Source organism: Elephantulus edwardii, unplaced genomic scaffold (genome assembly GCF_000299155.1).
Source record: "Elephantulus edwardii isolate Elephantulus edwardi_28Jun2011 unplaced genomic scaffold, EleEdw1.0 scaffold00006, whole genome shotgun sequence".
NCBI lineage: Eukaryota > Metazoa > Chordata > Mammalia > Macroscelidea > Macroscelididae > Elephantulus > Elephantulus edwardii.
Window position 1 is genome coordinate 8439026 of NW_006399756.1, and position 11885 is coordinate 8450910.

Genomic DNA, 11885 nt, shown 5'->3' on the forward strand with positions numbered 1-11885 from the left:
CTTTTTTTAGCAATAAGGTAACTTTGGACTAGGAAGAAATTTGGAAATGGGGTGGGTACACAAGGTACTTTCATCTTCTTCCTGATAAAACCTCAAAAGGCCACAAAGCCTCTGTGGAACTGACTGCAGTTCAGCAACCCTGGAGGGCACAGAGGAATTACCTCACACGGTCTCCAGTCTCTACAGAAGAAGACTGGATCATCCTCTCACAGAGAAGCTGGTGGATTCAAACCCCCGACCTTCACGTCAGCAGTCCAGGGTTTAATCCCTGTATCACCAGGGATCCCTTATAGGCGCCCACATACCACCGTCACCAATTCCAGGTCACAGTGACCCTCCAGAACAGAACGGAGCTCCCCCACCGGGCTTTCCAAGGACCCCATCTGTCCCGGCTGTGGTGTGTGAACTGCTGAGCACTGGGGTAGCAGCTATGGTCGTAACTGCTGTGCCACTGGGCCGCCTCTTCGTAACAGAGCAGGGAAGACGTGGGAAGGGGAAAGGAGAGGAGAAGTAAGAAATGGCAGAGCAAGGAGCCTCGAGAAGAGGAAGAAGAGGAGGAAGCTGAATGGAGGAAGGAAAGTGCTCGGGAGCTGTCAGCAACGAGGAAGAGTAGGAGATGGGCTGGAGTTACAGAGAAGGAAAGGAGGTGAGCGTGGGGTATAATGGGGATCACTGCCTGGTGGCCGAGGCTCAGAGCTTCTGTGCAGATTTGAACAAATGGAAGAGAGCACCAACTCATCTTCTCCAGCTCGTGCTCATAAAACTTGGCTATCACACTGCAAACACCGTCATTCATTTCTCAAATGTCTTACTCGTAGGGGACATTGTTTTCTTCCCTCAACTCACTAAAGAGCTCTTCGTGTCTCAGTTAATACAAGACCGTTGTACAGAAGTTTATCTATAAAAGACTAAATCACATTAATCAATGACAATGAATGCTGTAACACAAAATGTTTATGAATGACTGCATGAAAACCCAATTAGATTTGTAAACCTTTAAAAGAAATTTTTAAAAATACAACACCCAAACTGCTCTTTTTTAGCACACACACAGACGTAAGAAAGCCAGTTTGCCATTGAGACATTTAAGAAGTCAGTGGGCCTCAGGATTGCACTCATTTTCCTTCTGAGCCAGCTGTCACCATCTGCAGTGTGGCATATAATCAGATCCTTTTTCGAGGTGCCATTCTGTGCTGTACTGTAAAACTTGCTCTCTATGTGGCTGAGCCCCGGTGAAGTAGTGCTTTCTCTGTTTTGCTAAGCTTAGGCTCCGTGGTTCAAATCCACCAGCCTTTCAAGGTCTGTGTGGTCATCGCAAAACCCAACAGTGAAACCGAGTCCTGTGGGAGGACAGCTGGTGTCACAACTGATTTTAAAAAGGTTGCAAAGTAAGAGGCATGTTTGACATCTGCCTTACAGAAATCAGCTGTTAGCTGTCGATCTAGAGTTTCCTCCCTCTTCAAGTAGTTAGAGGCAGGCAGACACCTCTGCCATGCTGTCTGTATGCCACCTTGGCCTCACGACTGTTGCTGACAAAGTATATGAGTCCTTGACACATGGCGATTATTTTATACTTCACAAGACTCAAGAACAATGTACTTTAAAAAGAGTGTCTTTGAGCTGTGGTGCTGGAGAAGAGTGCTGAATATACCATGGACAGCTAGAACAAACAGGTTAGTCCTGGAGAGAGTGAAGCCGGGCTGCTCCTTGGAGTCAAGGATTCTGAAGCTTTGTCTGACATACTTTGGACATGTTGTAAGGAGGGACCAGTCCTTGGAGAGGAGCAACATGCTTGGGAGGGTGGAGGGACAGTGCAGGAGAGGAAGACCCTCGATGAGATGGATCGATTTGGTGATTGGATTGGTGGCAAGATGTGTGTTGGAGACAATGAGGTTGGCGCAGGATAAAGGAGGGTTTAGGGCTCTTGTAGAGGGTCACTATGAGTTGTAAGCGAGTCGACAGCACATAACAAGGCAAATACAGAGTGAGATGACTGAAGATGTCCACCGCGTGGTGCTGAGTGGAATCCACTTCGGACCACAGCAGCGACAGGCACTGCTTCTCTTTCTCAACAGGGAAAACAACCATCACTTATGTAGCTTTTCCTTTTAAAAGTCTTTAATAAAAAGGTCCCTTTTCTTTGCTTGAACTAGAAAACCCAAGGGTTCAACGATGACCGTCTAAAGTCCCTGGCCTTTCTGTGGTGACCTTTTTTCCAATCTTTGCTGCTTCAGTGTCAACACCATTGACATGATTTTCCACATGGTAACCCGCCACACTGCATCATCACATTTTTTTTATGCACAGTGGCAGCTGCCACTGAATGTGACAATGGTGATTAATGCCCTGCCACATACTTCTGCCAGCTTGAGTGTGACCTGGACCTGTCCACCTGAGCAGAGTTCAGGTGTACCTGGGAGAACTGGGGGAGAAGAGGGGGAGTGGTCTACCCTGGTGGGTGGACTCCTCTGCATGGAAGTCAAAATGCCACCAACTTGGACAGGGAAAACAAAGGGACATCTTAGCTTTCATTAACGTCTCTCTGAAATATAGCAAAGTCCTTTGATTATAAATGTTGGCAACAAACCGTATTGGCAGCATCTAGGACTCTGTTGGGAGTTCCTGGGTAGTATAGAATTGGTTAATGCACAGGACTTCTAAAGTCTGAAGGTTCAAGACTTTCCCTTGGAAGAAAAGCTTGGCCATCCACTTCCCCAAAAGATCAGGCACTGAACACCCTGTGGAACACAGTTCTACGTCGCCACACGTAGGGTTGCCAAGAACGGGGACGGAGCCCACAGCAGCTCTTCTGGCAGCTGGTGATCCAGTCACGCAGAAAATCACATGTTATTTTTTTGTTGTATCACAGCTGTTATCCAAACCCACATGAAACCCACTGACTGCCATCAAGTAGACTCCAACTTGTGGCCACTGTCCATCAAGTTTCCAAGACTGATGGTCTTTACCAGAGGACACTGCTCATTTCCCCTGTGGAATAGATGATGGATTCAAACCTCTGACCTTTCAGTGAGTAGCCCAACAAGTAACACGCTGCATCACTAAGGGCTCCTTCTCAGCCCATTGTCAATGAGGCTGAAAACCCTCTGGCAGGTTTTCTGAGGCTGAGGAGCAGCGGAGGAAAGTGCCCGTGTTTCTCCCGTGGGGCTCCTGGGGGATCTGAACCTCTAGAAGAGAAGCCCCTTTGGGTTGGCAGCGTCACACCCTAGAACTACCCCACCAGAGCTCCCTTAGTGCTCCCCGGAGATGGTACAAACATCGCAAAATACTGTCTGTGCTGAAAACCGCTTTAAGATGAGCGTTACTGAGTTAGTTCACTCAGCATAACACTCTACAGGAACTCAGGCTCATAAGGACAAATACTGCGAAAGACCATTATTATAAAAATAGAAGGGTAACTAGTAAAACGTGTATGGGGGCTCAAAGGGGAACCGGGTGGGAGTTGAGGGGTGAGGATGGGCGGGGGAGAAATTATGAAGTCGCAAAATGTGGTGGGTGGGGGAGAGGGCAAAGGAAATGGGAAAGATACCGTGGGGATCTGAAAAGACAAGGTAATGGTGGGCATAGCTCAGTGGTGATTAATTTTACAAAACACAATGACTAGGACTGAGTGTTTGAAAGACAACACAAATGAATGACAGAGTGAAACACAATGTATATGAATTTTACATGCAAACCTACATAAAATAAAAATTGTAACACAAGACACCCACACAGGGAGTTAGGATTTGCCAAAAACAAAAATTCTAGTTATTGAAACTGTTGCTAGATCTTCTTTCTCCGACTCACTCACTCATCGGAGGTTGGGGACACCCATAGCTGGTCTTCTATTCGGTTCCCAGGTCTGTCATTCTACAGAAGGAGACTGCCCATCCTCCTCTCAAGAAGCCACTGGCGGATTCAAATCGCCAGAGAGGAGCCACAGAGATGGAAGCAAACAGATGTTGTTGTTGTCAGGTGCTGTCAAGTCGAATCTGACCCCCAAGACCCCTGTCAACAGATGGGGACTGTCCAACCCTGCACCATCTACAGCATCTCCGACACACTCGAGCTTACTGCCAAAGTCGCTTTGGCTAACCCTTCACCTTTCCACACACGATATCCCTCTCCAAGGAATAGCCTCTCTTAGCAACATGCCCAAAGTACATCAGACAAAGCTTTATCATCTCTGCTCCCAGGGAGAACTCTGGCTGCACTCTCTCCAAGACATACCTGTGAGTTCTTTCGGCAGTCTACAGGCAATACAGTCCTCTCCTCCAACACCAGAGCCTGAAGGCATCACTTTTTCTTCTGTCATTCTTATTCAATAGCCAGCTCTCGGATGCATAGCAAGTAATTGAAAAGACCACGGTCTGAGTCAGATGTACCTTAGTCCTAAAAATGACATCATTGCTCCTCCATCATTTGGAGAGGTCCCTGACTGCAGATTTTCTCAGTTAAATACATCTTCTGATAGCCTATACAAAGTAAATACTTGTATATTAATCTTAATAGCAACATTATTCACAAGGGCCAAATGGTGGAGACACCCTAAGTGTCCATCAACAGATGAATGAAATATGGTATGTTGTTACCGTTATATGCTGCTGAGTCAACTGCAACTCAGAGACACACTATGAAACAGTATCTTTGGACCCTGTCCTATCCTGAGCTAATGTTTCCAACATATCTATCCCATTGCCCCAGTTACTGTAACAATCTATCTCATCCAGGGTCTTCCTCTTCTTCACTGACCTTCCACCCTTCCAAGCATGTCCTTCTCTGGTCCCTAATGGCCACATGTCCAACATATGTGAGACAGAGATTCAAAATCCTAGACTCCAAGGAGCAGCCTGGTTTCACCCTCTCCAGAACAGACCTGTTTGTTCTCTTGGCAGTCCATGGTATGTTCAAGACTCTTCTCCGGCACCACAACTCAAAGGCATCTTCTTCTGTCTTCCTTTCTCATTGTCCAGTTCTTAAATGCACAGCAAGTAATTGCAAAGACCATGGCCTGGATTAGGCATACCTTGGTCTCTAGAGTGACGTCATTGCTCTTTTAGCACTCTGGAGAGGTCCCTGACACAGGGTTTTTTATTTTCTAACTGCTGTGGCCAAGAGTGTTGACTGTGGATCTGAGCAAGATGAAACTGTTAACAGTCTCAATCTCTTCATCTATCATGAGGCTGCCAATTGGCCCAGTGGTGAGAATCTTTGTTTCCTTGATATTGAAATGGAATACATATTAAGCACTGCAGTACTTGACCTTGTGTAGCAAATGCTTCGGGTCCTCCTCAGTTTTCAAGCATGATAGACTAGGAAATATTATGCAGCCGTAAGAGAAAGGAGTCCTCTGACAAGCTGCAGCATGTGTGAGCCCTGAAAGGCTGTCATCAAGCTGGTTCTGGCCCTGAGCAAACCTATGTACAGCAAATGTTCACACTCATTTCTTAAGTCTTTTCTTCCTGTCCTATTCAATGGCGTGTATGTATGTACAATACATTCTTTCTCCATGTATGTATGATGTCCTTAATGAGGTCCTAAAACTTTCCTGGTCTTCAGTGTTCAAGGAGTTGAAGACATTCTTGTAACAACATCTAAATTCAGGTGGGTATATTCAGGGTTGAATTTTAGCTCTCACGGAACTGCTTTCATTTTCTTTAGCTTCAATTTGAACTCATGTTAAGAGCAACTGACAGTCTGTTACACAGCTGGCCTTGTTCTGATTGATAATATTGGGTTTCTGTATCGTCGCCTTCCTTAGATGTATGCTACCTGGTGATGTTCACGTGCAACATGTTACGTCCTAAAGCTGCTGAGTCAGTTCTGCTTCATGGCACCCTCCATGGGGTTTCTGAGGCTGAGAATCTTTACAGAAGAGGAGACTTTCTCTCTTAGAGAAGCTGGTAGGTTAGAACTGCTCACCTTTATGTGGGCAGCACAACACCCAACCATCAGAGCTCCTTTTTGGATACACTACAGTGTGTTTACACTACAGTGTGTTTACTCACCTGTTGAATCACATGTGTAAGCATCGCTCATGCTGCTGGAAAAAAAAGGGGGATCTGCAGTGAGTGAGTCACAAGTCGGACAAAATTTTACCCTCGGCTCTCCAGCATGGTGTCCGTCACCAAAGCCCCACTTTCCAAGCACTGGCGCTCCAATTTTTGCATTCCAATCAGCAGTAATTACCATTGCATCTTGACTGAAGGCTTGGTCCATTTCAGCCTGCAGATGTTAAGCCTGATAGAAATGGTCAATCTGACTGAAATCTTCAATCTTATCTCCTTTGACTTTAGTGATTAGTGTGTGAATTTGAGTAACAGCTGCATTAACAAGTCTTCCTATATCTGTGCATATGGATAGTAGCCCCTCACTGACTGGATTGGACTTCAGGATAGACCTAGAAAGGGCCTTTCTGAAGACAAAGGCAATACCATCCTTCACGTTGTCATTCCTGGTAAAGTCAATCATCTGATTGTCTGCTTCAAAATGCCAGTATCAGTTCATTTTGGCTCATTAATGCCTAAGATGTCGATTTTTATGTGTTTCATTTTCTTTTTGACAATTTTCAATTTTCCGAGATCTATACTTCATGTATTCCAGTTATAAACGGAAGCCTGCAGTTAGCGATTTCTTCCAATTTCGAGTCACACTCCATCCGTAAATGCAGGTCCTGGAAGCTCTCCTCTATGCCCATCATTAAGGCCAACCCGATTCTGAAGAGACAGCTCCTTCCTAGCCATCCTGTGAATGCCTTCCAACTTGAGGGAGTCTCCGTGCCGCACTGGACTGACAATGCTTGCTGACGTCTCTTAGACTGTATGGAGCAGTTTTAAAGCAAGCAGATTGCCAGGCCCTTCCTTTCTACGCACTTTGTTCCTATTCCCAAGAAAGGTAATCCAACAGCATCGGGAAATTATGGCACAATATCACTAACGCCATGTGTAAGCAAAATATTGGTAAAGATCATCCAAAAGTGGCAAGAACAGTACACTGACAGAGAAGTACCGAAGTTCAAGGTGGGTTTAGAAGAGGCCGTGGCACCAGGGATATCACTGCTCATGTCAGATGGATGCTGGCTGAAAGCAGAGAATACTAGAAAAATGTGTTTTACTGACTGTCCAAAGGCATTAGACTGTGTGGATCTTAACAACTTACTAAGAAGAATGGTACTTTCAGAACACTTACTTATGCTCATACAAAACCTATTACCTAGATCAAGAAGCTGTTTTCCAAACAGAGCAAGCGAACACTGCATGGTTTAAAATTAGGGAAGGTGTGAGTCGGGGTTATATCCTTTCACCAAACCTATTCAATCTGTACACTGAGCAAATTATTCAAGAAGCTGGACTCTATGAAGTGGGATCAGGATCAGAGGATGACTCCTCAACATCTGCTCTATGCAGAAAACACAATCTTGATTGCTGAAAGTGAGGAGGACTTGAAGTGCTTGCTGTAGAAGAGCGAAGACTACAGCCTTCAATATGGATTGCATCTCAACATTCAGAAAACAAAGGTCCTTACCACTGGGCCAAAAGGGAACACGATAGATGGGAAAAGGACTGAAACGGTCAATGATTTTGTCTTATTTGGATCCATAATCAATAACCTTGCTACCAGGAGTCATGAGATCAGGAGATGTATTGCTCTGGGAAAGTCTGTAGTCAAGGACCTCCTCAAAGTACTGAAGAGCAATGATATCAGTTTGAAGACTAAGGTGTGCCTGATTCAGGCCAGTCTTTTTAATCACTTGCTATGTATCTGAGAGCTTGACAATGAACAAGGATGACAGAAGAATTGATGCCTTTGCCCCATGGTGGAGAAGAGTACTGAATATCCCATGGACTGCCAACAGAGCATGCGGACATGTGCGGCAGTTAAGTGCAGCCAGAATGCTCCGTGGACACAAGAAAGACAAAGCTTCGTTTCACATACCCGGGGTGTGTTACTAGGAGAGGCTATTCCTTTGAAAGGGACATCAGGCTTGTAAAGGTGGAGGGTCAGGAATAGAGAGGAAGAGCCTCAATCAGATGGACTGACCGTAGCAATGGACTCAAGTGTGTCAGAGATGCTGAGGATGGCACAGGACAGGTCAGGGTTCAGATCTGCTGTTCGTAGGGTCGCTACGGGTCATATGCAACTTGACAGGCACCTGGCAACAACAACTGTGAAGCCAGAAACAGGATTATTGTATGAGTCTACTAATACGAAATATATACCATAGGTTATTTACCAAAGAAAACAGACAGTTACTAAGAATCACTGAGGCAAGAATGAGCTTCTGTTTACTGAACACAGAGTTCTCTTTGGGGTGATGCAAGCATTTTGGAAACAGTGGAGGAAACTTGTGAAACAGTTAGGTTGTGTGTGTTTGCTGTGTACCTTCGAGTTGGAACTGACCCAGAGCTGATTCTCCAGTGGTTTTCCGAGGGCGTAATCATGCAGGAAGAGATTACTCATCCTTCTCCCACTGTATAATAACGTCATAAATAAAACAAATCTACTGCTGTTGAGTCAATTCTGCCTTGAAGCAACCCTCCAGGGTACAGCAGAATTGGCCTTGGAGGGTCCCAGGGCTGTACATCCTTGCAGAAGGTGACTGTCACATCGTTCTCCCAGAGAACAGCTGGAGGGTTTGAACTACAGACTTTGGATGGTCAGCTGAGGACTCCACTACTGCACGACCTGGGCTCCTGGCGTTATGCTGCTGTTGTTATGTACCAGTAGAGTCGGGACTGATCCACAGCTGACCCTCCCTCCAGCAGAGATTGTTGTTGTTTTTTAACAGAAGCAAAAACCAGAAAATACACATTTAATGGTGGACAAGTCAATGACTGAATTGTGTATTAGAAACAAAGAAAAATGAAAATTTGAAGGCGAAGGTAGCCTGGAGAAATGGGCGTGATAGTGAAAAGGGAGAAAGTCAGAAATATAACTAAAGCTTCGCTAGGATTATATATATATATATATATATATACAAATTTTGTAAAGAATATAAGGGGGAAAGGAGTAATTTCTTACATTCAGTTTAAAAATGGTTGGTATAAGAAATACTTTTCCTGTGAGAGCTAGTGGCTCATACTCCTTACTTTTAAAAGAATATTGTGGATCTACTGTCCATGAATCTAGCTATATTTAAACCTACCACTCTAGGAACTCCCCTGGCCCTGTTCAGAACACGTGGACTCTCCATGCTCAAGCACCAGTCCAGCTGTCTTTGAGTCAATTTCAACTCTTGTGTTTCGGAGTAGAACTGTGGTCCGGAGGATTTTCTTTCCTTTTTTTTCTTCCATGTTCTTTTTTTTTAAAAAAAAAAAAATTAATGAAAGTTTACAGAGACTTTGGGTTTCCAATCATCCAATGCTGAAAGGTCCTGAGGATTTTCAATGTTGATATTTTGGAAATACTTTATCAAGGTCTTCTTCTGAGGTGCTCTGGGGTGAACTTGAACTTCCAACCTTTTAAGTAACAAGTAAATGTATTAACTGTTTGTGCCATCCAGGAACCCTCCATAATCAGTGAGTGATTGTGTTCCTTGTTCAAAGTTGGCCATCAAACACTTTCCTTTCAAGGAGAATAATATTAAAATCAAAACCATGCATTTTAATGGCAATGACATGGAAACCAAACCAACAAACACCACCTCTGACGCCCCCCCTTTCCTTCTCGGCACTATCCCATATCCTCTTAGTAAATTCCATTCTTGCTTACATTGGTTGTTGCTGTGTTGCTATGTGCTGTCGAGTCAACTACAACTCATCGCAACTCTATGTACAACAGCTCTGAACCTTCATCTATCTTGAGCTAATTTCATTGTCTCTGACACACCTACCCCCATTACCCTAGACACTGAGTCAATCCATCTCATCCAGGGTCTACCTCTGTTGCCCTGTCCCTCCACCCTCCCAAGAATGATGTACTTCTCTAAGGAGTGGTCCCTCCTTGCAACACGCCCAAAGTATGTCAGACAGAGCTTCAAAATCCTTGCTTCCAAAGAGCAGTCTGGTTTCATCCTCTCCAGGACGGACCTGTTTATTTTTTTATTTTATTATTTTTGTGTGAGTGTACCATCAAATCAGATCTGATTGGTACAGGAGGAGACTGTCCCTACTTCCCCAGCAGAGCATCTGGTGGATTCGAACCGTGCGCCTCTGGGATTGTAGTTGCAGTTCCTTGCCACTAGGCCACCAGAGCTCCCCTGGACCTGATTATTTTTTTGGCAGTCCCTGGTATATTCAATATTCTTTCTTCTCCAGCACCACAACTCAAAGGCATTGATTTTTCTTCCCTCATCCTTAGTCACTGTCCCTCATTTTCTATTTTAGAGTCTCTTTTCCTTAGAATCTATTGTAATAACTTTGAGGATGTTCACAGAGGAGATGCCAATGTGAGAAAGTAAGCTATACTGTCACGGTTCTAATATGTTGCCGAGAGGCGGCAGCTTCTTCTGCTAAGATGTACAATCTCAGTTACGAGCTGGAACGGACTTGATGGCCCCTAGCTTGAGTCTGTGTCAATACATTTGGGAAAACTAGCAACTGGACACTTTAATAGCCAAAGCAATGGTTTCTGTCCTAATATTAAAATCTTTTGCCTAAGGTGAAATGTGTTCCTTTTGTTAAAAAAGATGATAGATATGGTTGTTAAGCCAGCAGAATTTTAGAGGCAATCAATCACACAAGAGGAGATCCTGCCAAGCAGCTTGTGGATTCAAACCACTTACTTTTGGGGTGGAAGTGCAATTCCTTACTAAGTTATTGACTCTGTGCCAGGAACCTGACATACTTCTCGTTTCATTTAACGGTTCTATTCTCTCTTGGCTTTGCAGAAAGGAACCGGAGTGAGTGATTAACTTGCCTAGAGCCACCCAGCTGTGAGGCCGGAAGAGGAATCCGAGTCAGGCTGAGCGACCCCATGGCCTGTGGGGTGCTGAATGAGCTCCCCCGAGAGCTCAGTGTATGTTGTGAGCCAATACAGCTGACTTCCAGCAGGAGCAAAAGGTGACCGAGACTTGGCACTAGTTTGGCCACTGCTTGCTGGGGAACTTTTTTTTAATACCGGTTTATTTACAAAGTTCAACTACACTGTTTTTCACAGTAGATCTTTCACATTGTAGCTGGGGACCTTTTAGGGGCTTATCAAGAAACCACCTCAAGGGTAGCATTTAAAAGTCGCCACCTGAAATATTGTAAGCTGCCTAAAAGGGTTTGGGGGAAAAATTGCCAAAGTAAAAAGAAAAAAAAGAGTCAGGACCAGCCAAGCAAATGAAAGTCCAGGCCAGTTCTTAATTGACAGCAGTCAGCTCTGTCACACTCTGTGTGACCTTGAGAACAGGCCAGAATTTCCTCAAGTAACACAAACTCACAGACAGCAGCCTTAGATGGCGTAAAGAAGTGCACACTGGGCTTACTGTAGCTGTTATGTGCCACTGACTCATAGCCTACCCTCCAAGGGGTTTTCAGAGGCTGGAGACTGTACTGACACTCTCTGCCCACAGAGTAGCTGGTGCATTTATTTTTTAAATTTTATTATTTTGTGTGTGTGTGTGTGTGTGTGTGTGTGTGTGTACCGTCAAATCAGATCTGACTGGTAGAGGAGGAGATTGTTCCTCTTCCAGCAGAGCACCTGGTGGATTTGAACTGTGCACCTCTGGGATTGCAGTACACCTTCTTGCCACTAGGCCATCAGAGCTCGCCTAGCTGGTACATTTGAACCGTCTGCTTTGGTTTGGCAGCTCAACGCCTCATGCACAAGGCTACCTACCAGAGCTCTCATTTTAACGAATCAGCTGTAGAAAATGTTATGAAGCCGAGTTCTGCTCTGACCCGTGTAGGGATGCCCGAGAGCTGAGGGGCTGAAACTGGTTTGTTATTTTTTTTGTTTGT